At 52.8% G+C, this 21154-nt stretch overlaps 1 protein-coding gene across 1 annotated transcript in view; it reads left to right on the forward strand.

Moving 5' to 3' along the window:
- The first annotated feature begins 2255 nt into the window (after window positions 1-2255).
- The window catches only part of LOC116958383 (polypeptide N-acetylgalactosaminyltransferase 10-like), a 79816-nt gene continuing 60917 nt past the window's right edge, over window positions 2256-21154 (forward strand). The window contains exons 1-2 of the mRNA XM_076056568.1: window positions 2256-3002; window positions 3923-3974. The gene's annotated coding sequence lies outside the window, so the exon portion shown is untranslated. The remainder of the gene's footprint in view (window positions 3003-3922; window positions 3975-21154) is intronic.

Here is a 21154-nt window from a genome sequence, read left to right on the forward strand (position 1 = left end):
CAGAGACCCACAAACTCACTACACAGAGACCCACAGACTCACCACACAGAGACCTATAGACTCACCACACAGAGACCACACAGAGACCTATAGACTCACCACACAGAGACCCACAGACTCACCACACAGAGACCTATAGACTCACCACACAGAGACCCACATACTCACCACACAGAGACCCATAGACTCACCACACAGAGATCCACAGACTCACCACACAGAGACCCATAGACTCACCACACAGAGACCCATAGGCTCACCACACCGATACCCACAGATTCTCTATGTGTCGCTCTGTGTTTCTCTGTGTTTGTCTCTCTCTCTGTGTCTCTCTGTCTGTCTCTCTCTGTGTGTTTCTGTGTGTGTGTCTCTCTCTGTGTGTCTCTCTTTCTGTGTATCTCTGTGTGTGTGTGTCTGTGTGTGTGTCTCTCTGTGTCTCTGTGGGTGTCTCTCTCTGTGTGTCTGTTTGTGTCTCTCTCTCTGTGTATCTGTGTCTGTGTCTCTCTCTGTGTGTCTCTGTGTGTGTCTCTCTCTGTATGTCTCTCTCTGTGTGTCTCTCTGTGTGTGTCTCTCTCTGTGGGTCTCTGTGTGTTTCTGTGTGTCTCTCTCTCTGTGTGTCTGTGTGTGTGTGTCTCTGTGTTTCTCTGTGTGTGTCTCTCTGTGTGTCTCTGTGTGTCTCTCTGTGTGTCTCTGTGTGTCTCTCTCTGTGTCTCTGTGTGTGTGTCTCTGTCTCTCTCTGTGTGTCTCTGTGTGTGTCTCTCTCTCTGTGTCTCTGTGTGTGTATCTCTCTGTGTGTCTCTCTCTGTGTGTCTCTGTGTGTGTCTCTGTGTGTCTCTCTCTCTGTGTGTCTCTCTCTGTGTCTGTGTGTGTGTGTCTCTCTCTGTGTCTCTCTGTCTGTCTCTCTCTGTGTGTCTCTGTGAGTCTCTCTTTGTGTGTCTCTGTGTGTCTCCCTTTGTGTGTCTGTCTGTGTGTCTTTGTGTGTCTCTTTCTGTGTCTCTGTGTGTCTCTCTCTGTGTGTCTCTTTGTGTGTCTCTCTCTGTGTCTCTGTGTCTGTGTGTGTCTCTCTCTGTGTGTGTCTCTGTGTGTCTCTCTCTGTGTGTCTCTGTGTGTGTGTCTCTCTCTCTGTGTGTGTCTCTGTGTGTCTCTCTCTGTGTGTCTCTGTCTGTGTGTGTCTCTGTGTATGTCTCTGTGTGTGTCTCTGTGTGTCTCTCTCTGTGTATGTCTCTGTGTGTCTCTCTCTGTGTGTCTCTGTCTGTGTGTGTCTCTGTGAGTCTCTCTGTGTGTGTCTCTGTGTGTTTCTGTCTGTGTGTCTCTGTGTGTGTGTCTCTCTCTCTGTCTGTGTCTCTGTGTGTCTCTCTCTGTGTGTCTCTGTCTGTGTGTGTCTCTGTTTATGTCTCTGTGTGTGTCTCTGTGTGTGTGTCTCTCTCTGTGTGTGTCTCTGTGTGTCTCTCTCTGTGTGTCTATGTGTGTGTGTCTCTCTCTGTGTGTGTCTCTGTGTGTCTCTCTCTGTGTGTCTGTCTGTGTGTCTCCGTGTCTGTGTTTTGTCTCTCAAATCTAGCAATCCTTGGAAGAACGTAATCAACCAGGTGGGGTGTTGACTATTGTGTTGGCCGACTCTCTCTCTCTGTGTGCTGTATCGCATTATATTTCTAAGATTGTTTTCTCATTCATTCGTACCTGATTATGGTTGCTTGTGTTGCAATCGAAACGTCGACTTGTTGCCAAAAAAAGGGGAAAAACCGATTCTCATATTCTCCACGGGTTTGATTTGCTCGCCCCTCTCCCCACCCTCCCCCCACTCTCCCCCCACTCTCCCCCCACCACCATCCCCCCACCCTCCCTCCACTCTCCCCCCCCACCCTCCCCACCACTCTCCCTCCCCCACTCTCACCCCCTACTTTCCCACCACTCTCTCTCCCCCCACTACTCTCACCCTCCACTCTATCCCCCCACCACTCTCACCCCCCACCAATCTCACCCCCCACCACTCTCTCCCCCCACCATTCTCACCCCCCACCACTCCCTCCCCCCACCACTCTCACCCCCCACCACTCCCTCCCCCCACTCTCACCCCCACTACTCTCACCCCCACCACTCTCACCCCCCCACCACTCTCACCCCCACCCTCTCCCCGACCCACCCTCTCCTCCACCTTCCCCCCACTCCCCCCACCCTCCCCCCCACCCTCCCCACCCTCCCCCCCACCCTCCTCCCCACTCCCCCCACCCTCCCCCCCACTCTCTCCCCCCTCCACCCGCGACGTCTCCGCCTCTCTCAGTCGCCCTCGCAGCGGCGAGGGAGCGGACGGGGCACGAGGATGGGAGATTAGACTCAAATCATCATCAGCAGCAGCATCATCATCATCAGCAGCAGCAGCATCATCAGCAGCAGCAGCAGCACCATCATCATCAGCAGCAGCAGCAGCATCATCATCAGCGTCATCATCAGCAGCAGAAGCAGCATCATCAGCAGCAGCATCATCATCAGCAGCAGCATCAGCAGCAGCAGCAGCATCAGCAGCAGCATCATCATCAGCAGCAGCAGCAGCATCATCATCAGCAGCAGCAGCATCATCATCAGCATCATCGTCATCATCAGCAGCAGAAGCAGCAGCATCATCAGCAGCAGCAGCATCATTATCAGCAGCAGCATCAGCAGCAGCATCATTATCAGCAGGAGCATCATCAGCAGCAGCATCATCATCAGCAGCAGCATCATCATCAGCAGCAGCATCATCAGCAGCAGCAGCAGCATCATCAACAGCAGCAGCATCATCGTCATCACCATCAGCAGCAGCAGCAGCAGCATCAACAATAGCAAACATCATCAACATCATCAGCAGCAGCAGCATCATCATCAGCAGCAGTAGCAGCAGTATCAGCAGCATCATCAGTAGCAGCAGCAGCATCATCAGCACAATCATAAATATCAGCATCATCAGCATCATCATCAGCAGCAGCAAAAGTGCACTCATCACTGATTCGAGTGGTTGGTTGTGTACGGTGTGAACGAAGTTCAACGTGCGCTGATCACGATCATCATCATCAGATTTGGAATCATCAACATCATCAACATCATCATCAGTGATCGATACACCATCATCACCATCATCGCCAGCACCATCGTCATCAGCATAATCATCAACATCATCATCATCAACATCCGCTATTGACACATCATCAACATCACCATCATCACCATCAACATCCGCGATTGACACATCACCACCATCATCATCATCAGCACCATTATCATCATTACCATCATCACCACCATCAACATCAGCATTGACACATCATCAGCAGCAGCACCATCATCACCATCAACATCCGCGATTGACACATCACCACAATCATCATCAGCACCATTATCATCATTACCATCATCACCACCATCAACATCAGTCATTGACACATCATCATCAGCACCACCACCATCATCACCATCAACATCCGCGATTGACACATCACCACCATCATCATCATCAGCACCATAATCATCATTACCATCATCACCGCCATCAACATCAGTGATTGACACATCACCACCATCATCATCATCAGCACCATTATCATCATTACCATCATCACCGCCATCAACATCAGTCATTGACACATCATCATCAGCAGCACCACCATCACCGCCATCAACATCAGTCATTGACACATCACCATCACCACCATCACCACCCCCATCACCACCATCAACATCAGCGATTGACACATCACCACCATCATCATCATTACCATCGTCACCGCCATCAACATCAGTTATTGACACATCATCAGCAGCGGCACCACCATCATCACCACCATCAGTCATTGACACATCACCATCACCACCACCACCATCACCACCACCATCACCACCACCATCACCACCATCAGCATGCGCGGTGTGGACACGCCGATTATCCCGGCAGGTTTCCGAACTCAGAGCTCCGCTCCTCCTGGAGTTAGAAAGGCGAGCAAGCGGTGAGGGCTACCTCCGCATGTGAGTGGTGAGTCTGTGGGTCTCTGTGTGGTGAGTCTGTGGGTCTCTGTGTGGTGAGTCTGTGGGTCTCTGTGTGGTGAGTCTGTGGGTCTCTTTGGTGAGTCTGTGGGTCTCTGTGTGGTGAGTCTGTGGGTCTCTGTGTGAGTGAGTCTGTGGGTCTCTGTGGTTAGTCTGTGGGTCTCTGTGTGGTGAGTCTGTGGGTCTCTTTGGTGAGTCTGTGGGTCTCTGTGTGGTGAGTCTGTGGGTCTCTTTGGTGAGTCTGTGGGTCTCTGTGTGGTGAGTCTGTGGGTCTCTTTGGTGAGTCTGTGGGTCTCTGTGTGAGTGAGTCTGTGGGTCTCTGTGTCGTGAGTCTGTGGGTCTCTTTGGTGAGTCTGTGGGTCTCTTTGGTGAGTCTGTGGGTCTCTTTGGTGAGTCTGTGGGTCTCTGTGGTGAGTCTGTGGGTCTCTGTGTGGTGAGTCTGTGGGTCTCTTTGGTGAGTCTGTGGGTCTCTGTGTGAGTAAGTCTGTGGGTCTCTGTGTGGTGAGTCTGTGGGTCTCTTTGGTGAGTCTGTGGGTCTCTGTGTGAGTGAGTCTGTGGGTCTCTTTGTGGTGAGTCTGTGGGTCTCTTTGGTGAGTCTGTGGGTCTCTGTGTGGTGAGTCTGTGGGTCTCTTTGGTGAGTCTGTGGGTCTCTTTGGTGAGTCTGTGGGTCTCTATGTGAGTGAGTCTGTGGGTCTCTTTGGTGAGTCTGTGGGTCTCTGTGTGGTGAGTCTGTGGGTCTCTGTGTGGTGAGTCTGTGGGTCTCTTTGGTGAGTCTGTGGGTCTCTGTGTGGTGAGTCTGTGGGTCTCTTTGGTGCTCTGTGGGTCTCTGTGTGGTGAGTCTGTGGGTCTCTTTGGTGAGTCTGTGGGTCTCTGTGTGGTGAGTCTGTGGGTCTCTTTGGTGAGTCTGTGGGTCTCTGTGTGGTGAGTCTGTGGGTCTCTTTGGTGAGTCTGTGGGTCTCTATGTGGTGTGTCTGTGGGTCTCTTTGGTGAGTCTGTGGGTCTCTGTGTGGTGAGTCTGTGGGTCTCTGTGTGGTGAGTCTGTGGGTCTCTTTGGTGAGTCTGTGGGTCTCTGTGTGGTGAGTCTGTGGGTCTCTGTGTGGTGAGTCTGTGGGTCTCTGTGTGGTGAGTCTGTGGGCCTCTTTTGGTGAGTCTGTGAGTCTCTTTGGTGAGTCTGTGGGTCTCTGTGTGGTGAGTCTGTGGGTCTCTGTGTGGTGAGTCTGTGGGTCTCTGTGTGAGTGAGTCTGTGGGTCTCTGTGTGGTGAGTCTGTGGGTCTCTGTGTGAGTGAGTCTGTGGGTCTCTGTGTCGTGAGTCTGTGGGTCTCTTTGGTGAGTCTGTGGGTCTCTTTGGTGAGTCTGTGGGTCTCTTTGGTGGTTCTGTGGGTCTCTGTGGTGAGTCTGTGGGTCTCTGTGTGGTGAGTCTGTGGGTCTCTTTGGTGAGTCTGTGGGTCTCTTTGCTGAGTCTGTGGGTCTCTGTGTGGTGAGTCTGTGGGTCTCTTTGGTGAGTCTGTGGGTCTCTGTGTGGTGAGTCTGGGGGTCTCTTTGGTGAGTCTGTGGGTCTCTTTGGTGAGTCTGTGGGTCTCTGTGTGGTGAGTCTGTGGGTCTCTTTGGTGAGTCTGTGGGTCTCTTTGGTGAGTCTGTGGGTCTCTGTGTGGTGAGTCTGTGGGTCTCTTTGGTGAGTCTGTGGGTCTCTGTGTGGTGAGTCTGGGGGTCTCTTTGGTGAGTCTGTGGGTCTCTTTGGTGAGTCTGTGGGTCTCTGTGTGGTGAGTCTGTGGGTCTCTTTGGTGAGTCTGTGGGTCTCTGTGTGGTGAGTCTGTGGGTCTCTTTGGTGAGTCTGTGGGTCTCTGTGTGAGTGAGTCTGTGGGTCTCTGTGTGGTGAGTCTGTGGGTCTCTGTGTGGTGAGTCTGTGGGTCTCTGTGTGAGTGAGTCTGTGGGTCTCTGTGTGGTGAGTCTGTGGGTCTCTGTGTGGTGAGTCTGTGGGTCTCTGTGTGGTGAGTCTGTGGGTCTCTGTGTGGTGAGTCTGTGGGTCTCTGTGTGGTGAATCTGTGGGTCTCTGTGTGGTGAGTCTGTGGGTCTCTGTGTGGGTGAGTCTGTGGGTCTCTGTGTGGTGAGTCTGTGGGTCTCTCTGTGGTGAGTCTGTGGGTCTCTGTGTGGTGAGTCTGTGGGTCTCTTTGGTGAGTCTGTGGGTCTCTGTGTGGTGAGTCTGTGGGTCTCTGTGTGAGTGAGTCTATGGGTCTCTGTGTGAGTGAGTCTGTGGGTTTCTTTGTGGTGAGTCTGTGGGTCTCTGTGTGATGAGTCTGTGGGTCTCTGTGTGAGTAAGTCTGTGGGTCACTGTGTGAGTGAGTCTGTGGGTCTCTGTGTGGTGAGACTGTGGGTTTCTGTGTGAGTGAGTCTGTGGGTCTCTGTGTGGTGAGTCTGTGGGTCTCTGTGTGGTGAGTCTGTGGGTCTCTGTGTGAGTTAGTCTGTGGGTCTCTGTGTGGTGAGTCTATGGGTCTCTGTGTGGTGAGTCTGTGGGTCTCTGTGTGGTGATTTTGTGGGTCTGTATGGTGAGTCTATGGGTCTCTGTGTGGTGAGTCTGTGGGTCTCTGTGTGGCGAGTCTGTGGGTCTCTGTGTGAGTGAGTCTGTGGGTCTCTTTGTGGTGAGTCTGTGGGTCTCTGTGTGGTGAGTATGTAGGTCTCTGTGTGGTGAGTCTTTGGGTCTCTGTGTGATGAGTCTGTGGGTCTCTGTGTGAGTAAGTCTGTGGGTCACTGTGTGAGTGAGTCTGTGGGTCTCTGTGTGGTGAGACTGTGGGTTTCTGTGTGAGTGAGTCTGTGGGTCTCTGTGTGGTGAGTCTGTGGGTCTCTGTGTGGTGAGTCTGTGGGTCTCTGTGTGAGTTAGTCTGTGGGTCTCTGTGTGGTGAGTCTATGGGCCTCTGTGTGGTGAATCTTTGGGTCTCTGTGTGGTGATTCTGTGGGTCTGTATGGTGAGTCTATGGGTCTCTGTGTGGTGAGTCTGTGGGTCTCTGTGTGGCGAGTCTGTGGGTCTCTGTGTGAGTGAGTCTGTGGGTCTCTGTGTGGTGAGTCTGTGGGTATCCGTGTGATGAATCTTTGGGTCTCTGTGTGATGAGTCTGTGGGTCTCTGTGTGGTGAGTCTGTGGGTCTCTTTGTGAGTGAGTCTGTGGGTCTCTGTGTGGTGAGTCTTTGTGTCTCTGTGTGATGAGTCTGTGGGTCTCTGTGTGGTGATTCTGTAGGCCTCTGTATGGTTAGTCTGTGGATCTGTGTGGTGAGTATGTGGTTCTCTGTGTGAGTGAGTCTATGGGTCTCTGTGTGAGTGAGTCTGTCGGTCTCTGTGTGGTGAGTCTGTGGGTCTCTCTGTGGTGAGTATGTTCGTCTCTGTGTGGTGAGTCTTTGGGTCTCTGTGTGATGAGTCTGTGGGTCTCTGTGTGGTGAGTCTGTGGGTCTCTGTGTTGTGAGTCTGTGGGTCTGTATGGTGAGTCTATGGGTCTCTGTGTGGTGAGTCTGTGGGTCTCTGTGTGGTGAGTATGTGGGTCTCTGTGTGGTGAGTCTGTGGGTCTCTGTGTGGTGAGTCTGTGGGTCTTTGTGTGGTGAGTCTGTGGGTCTCTGTGTGGTGAGCCTATGGGTCTCTATGTGGTTTGTCTGGGGGTCTCTGTTTGGTGAGTCTGTGGGTCTCTTTGTGGTGAGTCTGTGGGTCTCTGTGTGAGTGAGTCTATGGGTCTCTGTCTGAGTGAGTCTGTGGGTTTCTTTGTGGTGAGTCTGTGGGTCTCTGTGTGGTGAGTATGTAGGTCTCTGTGTGGTGAGTCTTTGGGTCTCTGTGTGATGAGTGTGTGGGTCTCTGTGTGAGTGAGTCTGTGGGTCACTGTGTGAGTGAGTCTGTGGGTCTCTGTGTGGTGAGGCTGTGGGTTTCTGTGTGAGTGAGTCTGTGGGTCTCTGTGTGGTGAGTCTGTGGGTCTCTGTGTGGTGAGTCTGTGGGTCTCTGTGTGAGTGAGTCTGTGGGTCTCTGTGTGGTGAGTCTATGGGCCTCTGTGTGGTGAATCTTTGGGTCTCTGTGTGGTGATTCTGTGGGTCTGTATGGTGAGTCTATGGGTCTCTGTGTGGTGAGTCTGTGGGTCCCTGTGTTGTGAGTCTGTGTGTCTCTGAGTGGTGAGTCTATGGGTTTCTTTGGTGAGTCTGTGGGTCTCTGTGTGGTGATTCTGTGGGTCTGTATGATGAGTCTATGGGTCTCTGTGTGGTGAGTCTGTGGGTCTCTGTGTGGCGAGTCTGTGGGTCTCTGTGTGGTGAGTCTGTGGGTCTCTGTGTGGTGAGTCTGTGGGTCTCTGTGTGGTGAGTCTGTGGGTCTCTGTGTGGTGAGTCTGTGCGTCTCTGTGTGGTGAATCTGTGGGCCTCTGTGTGGTGAGTCTGTGGGTCTCTGTGTGGTGAGTATGTGGGTCTCTGTGTGGTGAGTCTGTGGGTCTCTGTGTCGTGAGTCTGTGGGTCTCTTTGGTGAGTCTATGGGTCTCTTTGGTGAGTCTGTGGGTCTCTTTGGTGAGTCTGTGGGTCTCTGTGGTGAGTCTGTGGGTCTCTGTGTGGTGAGTCTGTGGGTCTCTTTGGTGAGTCTGTGGGTCTCTTTGGTGAGTCTGTGGGTCTCTGTGTGGTGAGTCTGTGGGTCTCTTTGGTGAGTCTGTGGGTCTCTGTGTGGTGAGTCTGTGGGTCTCTTTGGTGAGTCTGTGGGTCTCTGTGTGAGTGAGTCTGTGGGTCTCTGTGTGGTGAGTCTGTGGGTCTCTGTGTGGTGAGTCTGTGGGTCTCTGTGTGAGTGAGTCTGTGCGTCTCTGTGTGGTGAGTCTGTGGGTCTCTGTGTGGTTAGTCTGTGGGTCTATGTGTGGTGAGTCTGTGGGTCTCTGTGTGGTGAGTCTGTGGGTCTCTGTGTGGTGAGTCTGTGGGTCTCTTTGTGGTGAGTCTGTGGGTCTCTGTGTGGGTGAGTCTGTGGGTCTCTGTGTGGTGAGTCTGTGGGTCTCTGTGTGGTGAATCTGTGGGTCTCTGCGTGGTGAGTCTGTGGGTCTCTTTGGTGAGTCTGTGGGTCTCTGTGTGGTGAGTCTGTGGGTCTCTGCGTGAGTGAGTCTATGGGTCTCTGTGTGAGTGAGTCTGTGGGTTTCTTTGTGGTGAGTCTTTGGGTCTCTGTGTGATGAGTCTGTGGGTCTCTGTGTGAGTAAGTCTGTGGGTCACTGTGTGAGTGAGTCTGTGGGTCTCTGTGTGGTGAGACTGTGGGTTTCTGTGTGAGTGAGTCTGTGGGTCTCTGTGTGGTGAGTCTGTGGGTCTCTGTGTGGTGAGTCTGTGGGTCTCTGTGTGAGTTAGTCTGTGGGTCTCTGTGTGGTGAGTCTATGGGCCTCTGTGTGGTGAATCTTTGGGTCTCTGTGTGGTGATTCTGTGGGTCTGTATGGTGAGTCTATGGGTCTCTGTGTGGTGAGTCTGTGGGTCTCTGTGTGGCGAGTCTGTGGGTCTCTGTGTGAGTGAGTCTGTGGGTCTCTGTGTGGTGAGTCTGTGGGTATCCGTGTGATGAATCTTTGGGTCTCTGTGTGATGAGTCTGTGGGTCTCTATGTGGTGAGTCTGTGGGTCTCTTTGTGAGTGAGTCTGTGGGTCTCTGTGTGGTGAGTCTTTGTGTCTCTGTGTGATGAGTCTGTGGGTCTCTGTGTGGTGATTCTGTAGGCCTCTGTAGGGTTAGTCTGTGGATCTGTGTGGTGAGTATGTGGTTCTCTGTGTGAGTGAGTCTTTGGGTCTCTGTGTAATGAGTCTGTGGGTCTCTGTGTGGTGAGTCTGTGGGTCTCTGTGTTGTGAGTCTGTGGGTCTCTGTGTGGTGAGTCTATGGGTCTCTTTGGTGAGTATGTGGGTCTCTGTGTGGTGATCCTGTGGGTCTGTATGGTGAGTCTATGGTTCTCTGTGTGGTGAGTCTGTGGGTCTCTGTGTGGTGAGTCTGTAGGTCTCTGTGTGGTGAATCTGTGGGCCTCTGTGTGGTGAGTCTGTGGGTCTCTGTGTGGTGAGTATGTGGGTCTCTGTGTGGTGAGTCTGTGGGTCTCTGTGTGGTGAGTCTGTGGGTCTTTGTGTGGTGAGTCTGTGGGTCTCTGTGTGGTTTGTCTGGGGGTCTCTGTTTGGTGAGTCTGTGGGTCTCTTTGTGGTGAGTCTGTGGGTCTCTGTGTGAGTGAGTCTATGGGTCTCTGTCTGAGTGAGTCTGTGGGTTTCTTTGTGGTGAGTCTGTGGGTCTCTGTGTGGTGAGTATGTAGGTCTCTGTGTGGTGAGTCTTTGGGTCTCTGTGTGATGAGTCTGTGGGTCTCTGTGTGAGTGAGTCTGTGGGTCACTGTGTGAGTGAGTCTGTGGGTCTCTGTGTGGTGAGACTGTGGGTTTCTGTGTGAGTGAGTCTGTTGGTCTCTGTGTGGTGAGTCTGTGGGTCTCTGTGTGGTGAGTCTGTGGGTCTCTGTGTGAGTGAGTCTGTGGGTCCCTGTGTGGTGAGTCTATGGGCCTCTGTGTGGTGAATCTTTGGGTCTCTGTGTGGTGATTCTGTGGGTCGTATGGTGAGTCTATGGGTCTCTGTGTGGTGAGTCTGTGGGTCCCTGTGTTGTGAGTCTGTGTGTCTCTGTGTGGTGAGTCTATGGGTTTCTTTGGTGAGTCTGTGGGTCTCTGTGTGGTGAATCTTTGGGTCTCTGTGTGGTGATTCTGTGGGTCTGTATGGTGAGTCTATGGGTCTCTGTGTGGTGAGTCTGTGGGTCTCTGTGTGGCGAGTCTGTGGGTCTCTGTGTGAGTGAGTCTGTGGGTCTCTGTGTGGTGATTCTGTGGGTCTGTATGGTGAGTCTATGGGTCTCTGTGTGGTGAGTCTGTGGGTCTCTGTGTGGCAAGTCTGTGGGTCTCTGTGTGAGTGAGTCTGTGGGTCTCTGTGTGGTGAGTCTGTGGGTATCCGTGTGATGAATCTTTGGGTCTCTGTGTGATGAGTCTGTGGGTCTCTATGTGGTGAGTCTGTGGGTCTCTTTGTGAGTGAGTCTGTGGGTCTCTGTGTGGTGAGTCTTTGTGTCTCTGTGTGATGAGTCTGTGGGTCTCTGTGTGGTGATTCTGTAGGCCTCTGTAGGGTTAGTCTGTGGATCTGTGTGGTGAGTATGTGGTTCTCTGTGTGAGTGAGTCTTTGGGTCTCTGTGTAATGAGTCTGTGGGTCTCTGTGTGGTGAGTCTGTGGGTCTCTGTGTTGTGAGTCTGTGGGTCTCTGTGTGGTGAGTCTATGGGTCTCTTTGGTGAGTATGTGGGTCTCTGTGTGGTGATCCTGTGGGTCTGTATGGTGAGTCTATGGTTCTCTGTGTGGTGAGTCTGTGGGTCTCTGTGTGGTGAGTCTGTAGGTCTCTGTGTGGTGAATCTGTGGGCCTCTGTGTGGTGAGTCTGTGGGTCTCTGTGTGGTGAGTATGTGGGTCTCTGTGTGGTGAGTCTGTGGGTCTCTGTGTGGTGAGTCTGTGGGTCTTTGTGTGGTGAGTCTGTGGGTCTCTGTGTGGTTTGTCTGGGGGTCTCTGTTTGGTGAGTCTGTGGGTCTCTTTGTGGTGAGTCTGTGGGTCTCTGTGTGAGTGAGTCTATGGGTCTCTGTCTGAGTGAGTCTGTGGGTTTCTTTGTGGTGAGTCTGTGGGTTTCTGTGTGGTGAGTATGTAGGTCTCTGTGTGGTGAGTCTTTGGGTCTCTGTGTGATGAGTCTGTGGGTCTCTGTGTGAGTGAGTCTGTGGGTCACTGTGTGAGTGAGTCTGTGGGTCTCTGTGTGGTGAGACTGTGGGTTTCTGTGTGAGTGAGTCTGTTGGTCTCTGTGTGGTGAGTCTGTGGGTCTCTGTGTGGTGAGTCTGTGGGTCTCTGTGTGAGTGAGTCTGTGGGTCCCTGTGTGGTGAGTCTATGGGCCTCTGTGTGGTGAATCTTTGGGTCTCTGTGTGGTGATTCTGTGGGTCGTATGGTGAGTCTATGGGTCTCTGTGTGGTGAGTCTGTGGGTCCCTGTGTTGTGAGTCTGTGTGTCTCTGTGTGGTGAGTCTATGGGTTTCTTTGGTGAGTCTGTGGGTCTCTGTGTGGTGATTCTGTGGGTCTGTATGATGAGTCTATGGGTCTCTGTGTGGTGAGTCTGTGGGTCTCTGTGTGGCGAGTCTGTGGGTCTCTGTGTGGTGAGTCTGTGGGTCTCTGTGTGGTGAGTCTGTGGGTCTCTGTGTGGTGAGTCTGTGGGTCTCTGTGTGGTGAGTCTGTGCGTCTCTGTGTGGTGAATCTGTGGGCCTCTGTGTGGTGAGTCTGTGGGTCTCTGTGTAGTGAGTATGTGGGTCTCTGTGTGGTGAGTCTGTGGGTCTCTGTGTGGTGAGTCTATGGGACTCTATGTATTGAGTCTGTGGGTCTCTTTGTGGAGAGTCTGTGGGTCTCTGTGTGGTGAGTCTGTGGGTCTCATTGTGGTGAGTCTGTGGGCCTCTGTGTGGTGAGTCTGTGGGTCTCTGTGTGGTGAGTCTATGGGTCTCTGTGTGAGTGAGTCTATGGGTCTCTGTGTGAGTGAGTCTGTGGGTTTCTTTGTGGTGAGTCTGTGGGTCTCTATGTGGTGAGTATGTAGGTCTCTGTGTGGTGAGTCTTTGGGTCTCTGTATGATGAGTCTGTGGGTCTCTGTGTGAGTGAGTCTGTGGGTCACTGTGTGAATGAGTCTGTGGGTCTCTGTGTGGTGAGACTGTGGGTTTCTGTGTGAGTGAGTCTGTGGGTCTCTGTGTGGTGAGTCTGTGGGTCTCTGTGTGGTGAGTCTGTGGGTCTCTGTGTGAGTGAGTCTGTGGGTCTCTGTGTGGTGAGTCTATGGGCCTCTGTGTGGTGAATCTTTGGGTCTCTGTGTTATGATTCTGTGGGTCTGTATGGTGAGTCTATGGGTCTCTGTGTGGTGAGTCTGTGGGTCTCTGTGAGGTGAGTCTGTGGGTCTCTGTGTGGTGAGTCTGTGGGTCTCTGTGTGGTGAGTCTGTGCGTCTCTGTGTGGTGAATCTGTGGGCCTCTGTGTGGTGAGTCTGTGGGTCTCTGTGTGGTGAGTCTGTGGGTCTCTGTGTGGTAAGTCTGTGGGTCTCTGTGTGGTGAGTCTGTGGGTCTCTGTGTGGTGAGTCTGTGGGTCTCTGTGTGGTGAGCCTATGGGTCTCTGTGTGGTGAGTCTGTGGGTCTCTGTGTGGTGAGTATGTGGGTCTCTGCGTGGTGAGTCTTTGGGTCTCTGTGTGATGAGTCTGTGGGTCTCTGTGTGAGTGAGTCTGTGGGTCACTGTGTGGTGAGTCTGTGGGTCTCTTTGGTGAGTCTGTGGGTCTCTGTGTGGTGAGTCTGTGGGTCTCTGCGTGAGTGAGTCTATGGGTCTCTGTGTGAGTGAGTCTGTGGGTTTCTTTGTGGTGAGTCTGTGGGTCTCTGTGTGGTGAGTATGTAGGTCTCTGTGTGGTGAGTCTTTGGGTCTCTGTGTGATGAGTCTGTGGGTCTCTGTGTGAGTAAGTCTGTGGGTCACTGTGTGAGTGAGTCTGTGGGTCTCTGTGTGGTGAGACTGTGGGTTTCTGTGTGAGTGAGTCTGTGGGTCTCTGTGTGGTGAGTCTGTGGGTCTCTGTGTGGTGAGTCTGTGGGTCTCTGTGTGAGTTAGTCTGTGGGTCTCTGTGTGGTGAGTCTATGGGCCTCTGTGTGGTGAATCTTTGGGTCTCTGTGTGGTGATTCTGTGGGTCTGTATGGTGAGTCTATGGGTCTCTGTGTGGTGAGTCTGTGGGTCTCTGTGTGGCGAGTCTGTGGGTCTCTGTGTGAGTGAGTCTGTGGGTCTCTGTGTGGTGAGTCTGTGGGTATCCGTGTGATGAATCTTTGGGTCTCTGTGTGATGAGTCTGTGGGTCTCTATGTGGTGAGTCTGTGGGTCTCTTTGTGAGTGAGTCTGTGGGTCTCTGTGTGGTGAGTCTTTGTGTCTCTGTGTGATGAGTCTGTGGGTCTCTGTGTGGTGATTCTGTAGGCCTCTGTAGGGTTAGTCTGTGGATCTGTGTGGTGAGTATGTGGTTCTCTGTGTGAGTGAGTCTTTGGGTCTCTGTGTAATGAGTCTGTGGGTCTCTGTGTGGTGAGTCTGTGGGTCTCTGTGTTGTGAGTCTGTGGGTCTCTGTGTGGTGAGTCTATGGGTCTCTTTGGTGAGTATGTGGGTCTCTGTGTGGTGATCCTGTGGGTCTGTATGGTGAGTCTATGGTTCTCTGTGTGGTGAGTCTGTGGGTCTCTGTGTGGTGAGTCTGTAGGTCTCTGTGTGGTGAATCTGTGGGCCTCTGTGTGGTGAGTCTGTGGGTCTCTGTGTGGTGAGTATGTGGGTCTCTGTGTGGTGAGTCTGTGGGTCTCTGTGTGGTGAGTCTGTGGGTCTTTGTGTGGTGAGTCTGTGGGTCTCTGTGTGGTTTGTCTGGGGGTCTCTGTTTGGTGAGTCTGTGGGTCTCTTTGTGGTGAGTCTGTGGGTCTCTGTGTGAGTGAGTCTATGGGTCTCTGTCTGAGTGAGTCTGTGGGTTTCTTTGTGGTGAGTCTGTGGGTCTCTGTGTGGTGAGTATGTAGGTCTCTGTGTGGTGAGTCTTTGGGTCTCTGTGTGATGAGTCTGTGGGTCTCTGTGTGAGTGAGTCTGTGGGTCACTGTGTGAGTGAGTCTGTGGGTCTCTGTGTGGTGAGACTGTGGGTTTCTGTGTGAGTGAGTCTGTTGGTCTCTGTGTGGTGAGTCTGTGGGTCTCTGTGTGGTGAGTCTGTGGGTCTCTGTGTGAGTGAGTCTGTGGGTCCCTGTGTGGTGAGTCTATGGGCCTCTGTGTGGTGAATCTTTGGGTCTCTGTGTGGTGATTCTGTGGGTCGTATGGTGAGTCTATGGGTCTCTGTGTGGTGAGTCTGTGGGTCCCTGTGTTGTGAGTCTGTGTGTCTCTGTGTGGTGAGTCTATGGGTTTCTTTGGTGAGTCTGTGGGTCTCTGTGTGGTGAATCTTTGGGTCTCTGTGTGGTGATTCTGTGGGTCTGTATGGTGAGTCTATGGGTCTCTGTGTGGTGAGTCTGTGGGTCTCTGTGTGGCGAGTCTGTGGGTCTCTGTGTGAGTGAGTCTGTGGGTCTCTGTGTGGTGATTCTGTGGGTCTGTATGGTGAGTCTATGGGTCTCTGTGTGGTGAGTCTGTGGGTCTCTGTGTGGCAAGTCTGTGGGTCTCTGTGTGAGTGAGTCTGTGGGTCTCTGTGTGGTGAGTCTGTGGGTATCCGTGTGATGAATCTTTGGGTCTCTGTGTGATGAGTCTGTGGGTCTCTATGTGGTGAGTCTGTGGGTCTCTTTGTGAGTGAGTCTGTGGGTCTCTGTGTGGTGAGTCTTTGTGTCTCTGTGTGATGAGTCTGTGGGTCTCTGTGTGGTGATTCTGTAGGCCTCTGTAGGGTTAGTCTGTGGATCTGTGTGGTGAGTATGTGGTTCTCTGTGTGAGTGAGTCTTTGGGTCTCTGTGTAATGAGTCTGTGGGTCTCTGTGTGGTGAGTCTGTGGGTCTCTGTGTTGTGAGTCTGTGGGTCTCTGTGTGGTGAGTCTATGGGTCTCTTTGGTGAGTATGTGGGTCTCTGTGTGGTGATCCTGTGGGTCTGTATGGTGAGTCTATGGTTCTCTGTGTGGTGAGTCTGTGGGTCTCTGTGTGGTGAGTCTGTAGGTCTCTGTGTGGTGAATCTGTGGGCCTCTGTGTGGTGAGTCTGTGGGTCTCTGTGTGGTGAGTATGTGGGTCTCTGTGTGGTGAGTCTTTGGGTCTCTGTGTGGTGAGTCTGTGGGTCTTTGTGTGGTGAGTCTGTGGGTCTCTGTGTGGTTTGTCTGGGGGTCTCTGTTTGGTGAGTCTGTGGGTCTCTTTGTGGTGAGTCTGTGGGTCTCTGTGTGAGTGAGTCTATGGGTCTCTGTCTGAGTGTGTCTGTGGGTTTCTTTGTGGTGAGTCTGTGGGTTTCTGTGTGGTGAGTATGTAGGTCTCTGTGTGGTGAGTCTTTGGGTCTCTGTGTGATGAGTCTGTGGGTCTCTGTGTGAGTGAGTCTGTGGGTCACTGTGTGAGTGAGTCTGTGGGTCTCTGTGTGGTGAGACTGTGGGTTTCTGTGTGAGTGAGTCTGTTGGTCTCTGTGTGGTGAGTCTGTGGGTCTCTGTGTGGTGAGTCTGTGGGTCTCTGTGTGAGTGAGTCTGTGGGTCCCTGTGTGGTGAGTCTATGGGCCTCTGTGTGGTGAATCTTTGGGTCTCTGTGTGGTGATTCTGTGGGTCGTATGGTGAGTCTATGGGTCTCTGTGTGGTGAGTCTGTGGGTCCCTGTGTTGTGAGTCTGTGTGTCTCTGTGTGGTGAGTCTATGGGTTTCTTTGGTGAGTCTGTGGGTCTCTGTGTGGTGATTCTGTGGGTCTGTATGATGAGTCTATGGGTCTCTGTGTGGTGAGTCTGTGGGTCTCTGTGTGGCGAGTCTGTGGGTCTCTGTGTGGTGAGTCTGTGGGTCTCTGTGTGGTGAGTCTGTGGGTCTCTGTGTGGTGAGTCTGTGGGTCTCTGTGTGGTGAGTCTGTGCGTCTCTGTGTGGTGAATCTGTGGGCCTCTGTGTGGTGAGTCTGTGGGTCTCTGTGTAGTGAGTATGTGGGTCTCTGTGTGGTGAGTCTGTGGGTCTCTGTGTGGTGAGTCTATGGGACTCTATGTAATGAGTCTGTGGGTCTCTTTGTGGAGAGTCTGTGGGTCTCTGTGTGGTGAGTCTGTGGGTCTCATTGTGGTGAGTCTGTGGGCCTCTGTGTGGTGAGTCTGTGGGTCTCTGTGTGGTGAGTCTATGGGTCTCTGTGTGAGTGAGTCTATGGGTCTCTGTGTGAGTGAGTCTGTGGGTTTCTTTGTGGTGAGTCTGTGGGTCTCTATGTGGTGAGTATGTAGGTCTCTGTGTGGTGAGTCTTTGGGTCTCTGTATGATGAGTCTGTGGGTCTCTGTGTGAGTGAGTCTGTGGGTCACTGTGTGAATGAGTCTGTGGGTCTCTGTGTGGTGAGACTGTGGGTTTCTGTGTGAGTGAGTCTGTGGGTCTCTGTGTGGTGAGTCTGTGGGTCTCTGTGTGGTGAGTCTGTGGGTCTCTGTGTGAGTGAGTCTGTGGGTCTCTGTGTGGTGAGTCTATGGGCCTCTGTGTGGTGAATCTTTGGGTCTCTGTGTTATGATTCTGTGGGTCTGTATGGTGAGTCTATGGGTCTCTGTGTGGTGAGTCTGTGGGTCTCTGTGAGGTGAGTCTGTGGGTCTCTGTGTGGTGAGTCTGTGGGTCTCTGTGTGGTGAGTCTGTGCGTCTCTGTGTGGTGAATCTGTGGGCCTCTGTGTGGTGAGTCTGTGGGTCTCTGTGTGGTGAGTCTGTGGGTCTCTGTGTGGTAAGTCTGTGGGTCTCTGTGTGGTGAGTCTGTGGGTCTCTGTGTGGTGAGTCTGTGGGTCTCTGTGTGGTGAGCCTATGGGTCTCTGTGTGGTGAGTCTGTGGGTCTCTGTGTGGTGAGTATGTGGGTCTCTGCGTGGTGAGTCTTTGGGTCTCTGTGTGATGAGTCTGTGGGTCTCTGTGTGAGTGAGTCTGTGGGTCACTGTGTGAGTGAGTCTGTGGGTCTCTGTGTGGTGAGTCTGTTGGTCTCTGCGTGAGTGAGTCTGTGGGTCTCTGCTTGAATGAGTCTGTGGGTCTCTGTCTTGTGAGTTTGTGGGTCTCTGTGTGGTGAGACTGTGGGTTTCTGTGTGAGTCTGTGGGTCTCTGTGTGGTGAGTCTGTGGGTCTCTGTGTGGTGAGTCTGTCGGTCTCTGTGTGGTGAGTCTGTGGGTCTCTGTGTGAGTGAGTCTGTGGGTCTCTGTGTGGTGAGTCTGTGTGGTGAGTCTGTGGGTCTCTGTGTGGTGAGTCTATGAATCTCTGTGTGGTGAGTCTGTGGATTTCTTTGTGAGTGAGTCTGTGGGTCTCTGTGTGGTGAGTCTTTGGGTCTCTGTGGGATGAGTCAGTGGGTCTCTGTGTGGTGAGTCTGTGGATCTGTGTGGTGTGTATGTGGGTCTCTGTGTGAGTGAGTCTGTGGGTCTCTGTGTGTTGAATCTGTGGGCCTCAGTGTGGTGAGTATGTGGGTCTCTGTGTGGTGAGTATGTGGGTCTCTGTGTGGTGAGTCTGTGGGTCTCTGTGTGGTGAGTCTATGGGTCTCTGTGTGGTGAGTCTGTGGGTCTCTGTGTGAGTGAGTCTATGGGTCTCTGTGTGAGTGAGTCTGTGGGTCTCTGTGTGCTGAGTCTGTGGGTCTCTGTGTGGTGAGTATTTGGGTCTCTGTGTGGTGAGTCTTTGGGTCTCTGTGTGATGAGTCTGTGGGTCTGTATGGTGAGTCTGTGGGTCTCTGTGTGGTGATCCTGTGGGTCTGTATGGTGAGTCTATGGGTCTCTGTGTGGTGAGTCTGTGGGTCTCTGTGTGGTGAATCTGTGGGTCTCTGTGTGGTGAATCTGTGGTCCTCTGTGTGGTGAGTCTGTGGGTCTCTGTGTGGTGAGTCTGTGGGTCTGTATGGTGAGTCTGTGGGTCTCTGTGTGGTGATCCTGTGGGTCTGTATGGTGAGTCTATGGGTCTCTGTGTGGTGAGTCTGTGGGTCTCTGTGTGGTGAGTCTGTGGGTCTCTGTGTGGTGAATCTGTGGTCCTCTGTGTGGTGAGTCTGTGGGTCTCTGTGTGGTGAGTCTGTGGGTCTCTTTGTGGTGAGTCTGTGGGTTTCTTTGTGGTGAGTCTGTGGGTCTCTGTGTGGTGAGTATGTAGGTCTCTGTGTGGTGAGTCTTTGGGTCTCTGTGTGATGAGTCTGTGGGTCTCTGTGTGAGTGAGTCTGTGGGTCACTGTGTGAGTGAGTCTGTGGGTCTCTGTGTGGTGAGACTGTGGGTTTCTGTGTGAGTGAGTCTGTGGGTCTCTGTGTGGTGAGTCTGTGGGTCTCTGTGTGGTGAGTCTGTGGGTCTCTGTGTGAGTGAGTCTGTGGGTCTCTGTGTGGTGAGTCTATGGGCCTCTGTGTGGTGAATCTTTGGGTCTCTGTGTGGTGATTCTGTGGGTCTGTATGGTGAGTCTATGGGTCTCTGTGTGGTGAGTCTGTGGGTCCCTGTGTTGTGAGTCTGTGGGTCTCTGTGTGAGTGAGTCTGTGGGTCACTGTGTGAGTGAGTCTGTGGGTCTCTGTGTGGTGAGTCTGTTGGTCTCTGCGTGAGTTAGTCTGTGGGTCTCTGTCTGGTGAGTCTGTGGGTCTCTGTGTGAGTGAGTCTGTGGGTTTCTGTGTGAGTTTGTGGGTCTCTGTGTGGTGAGTCTGTGGGTCTCTGTGTGGTGAGTCTGTGGGTCTCTGTGTGGTGAGTCTGTGGGTCTCTGTGTGAGTGAGTCTGTGGGTCTCTGTGTGATGAGTCTTTGGGTCTCTGTGTGATGAGTCTGTGGGTCTCTGTGTGAGTGAGTCTATGGGTCTCTGTGTGAGTGAGTCTGTGGGTTTCTTTGTGGTGAGTCTGTGGGTCTCTATGTGGTGAGTATGTAGGTCTCTGTGTGGTGAGTCTTTGGGTCTCTGTATGATGAGTCTGTGGGTCTCTGTGTGAGTGAGTCTGTGGGTCACTGTGTGAATGAGTCTGTGGGTCTCTGTGTGGTGAGACTGTGGGTTTCTGTGTGAGTGAGTCTGTGGGTCTCTGTGTGGTGAGTCTGTGGGTCTCTGTGTGGTGAGTCTGTGGGTCTCTGTGTGAGTGAGTCTGTGGGTCTCTGTGTGGTGAGTCTATGGGCCTCTGTGTGGTGAATCTTTGGGTCTCTGTGTTATGATTCTGTGGGTCTGTATGGTGAGTCTATGGGTCTCTGTGTGGTGAGTCTGTGGGTCTCTGTGTGGTGAGTCTGTGGGTCTCTGTGTGGTGAATCTGTGGTCCTCTGTGTGGTGAGTCTGTGGGTCTCTGTGTGGTGAGTCTGTGGGTCTGTATGGTGAGTCTGTGGGTCTCTGTGTGGTGATCCTGTGGGTCTGTATGGTGAGTCTATGGGTCTCTGTGTGGTGAGTCTGTGGGTCTCTGTGTGGTGAGTCTGTGGGTCTCTGTGTGGTGAATCTGTGGTCCTCTGTGTGGTGAGTCTGTGGGTCTCTGTGTGGTGAGTCTGTGGGTCTCTTTGTGGTGAGTCTGTGGGTTTCTTTGTGGTGAGTCTGTGGGTCTCTGTGTGGTGAGTATGTAGGTCTCTGTGTGGTGAGTCTTTGGGTCTCTGTGTGATGAGTCTGTGGGTCTCTGTGTGAGTGAGTCTGTGGGTCACTGTGTGAGTGAGTCTGTGGGTCTCTGTGTGGTGAGACTGTGGGTTTCTGTGTGAGTGAGTCTGTGGGTCTCTGTGTGGTGAGTCTGTGGGTCTCTGTGTGGTGAGTCTGTGGGTCTCTGTGTGAGTGAGTCTGTGGGTCTCTGTGTGGTGAGTCTATGGGCCTCTGTGTGGTGAATCTTTGGGTCTCTGTGTGGTGATTCTGTGGGTCTGTATGGTGAGTCTATGGGTCTCTGTGTGGTGAGTCTGTGGGTCCCTGTGTTGTGAGTCTGTGGGTCTCTGTGTGAGTGAGTCTGTGGGTCACTGTGTGAGTGAGTCTGTGGGTCTCTGTGTGGTGAGTCTGTTGGTCTCTGCGTGAGTTAGTCTGTGGGTCTCTGTCTGGTGAGTCTGTGGGTCTCTGTGTGAGTGAGTCTGTGGGTTTCTGTGTGAGTCTGTGGGTCTCTGTGTGGTGAGTCTGTGGGTCTCTGTGTGGTGAGTCTGTGGGTCTCTGTGTGGTGAGTCTGTGGGTCTCTGTGTGAGTGAGTCTGTGGGTCTCTGTGTGATGAGTCTTTGGGTCTCTGTGTGATGAGTCTGTGGGTCTCTGTGTGAGTGAGTCTATGGGTCTCTGTGTGAGTGAGTCTGTGGGTTTCTTTGTGGTGAGTCTGTGGGTCTCTATGTGGTGAGTATGTAGGTCTCTGTGTGGTGAGTCTTTGGGTCTCTGTATGATGAGTCTGTGGGTCTCTGTGTGAGTGAGTCTGTGGGTCACTGTGTGAATGAGTCTGTGGGTCTCTGTGTGGTGAGACTGTGGGTTTCTGTGTGAGTGAGTCTGTGGGTCTCTGTGTGGTGAGTCTGTGGGTCTCTGTGTGGTGAGTCTGTGGGTCTCTGTGTGAGTGAGTCTGTGGGTCTCTGTGTGGTGAGTCTATGGGCCTCTGTGTGGTGAATCTTTGGGTCTCTGTGTTATGATTCTGTGGGTCTGTATGGTGAGTCTATGG

This window comes from Petromyzon marinus, chromosome 76, assembly GCF_048934315.1.
Source record: "Petromyzon marinus isolate PM22_M1 ecotype Great Lakes invasive population chromosome 76, UKy_Petmar_22M1.pri1.0, whole genome shotgun sequence".
Lineage (NCBI taxonomy): Eukaryota > Metazoa > Chordata > Hyperoartia > Petromyzontiformes > Petromyzontidae > Petromyzon > Petromyzon marinus.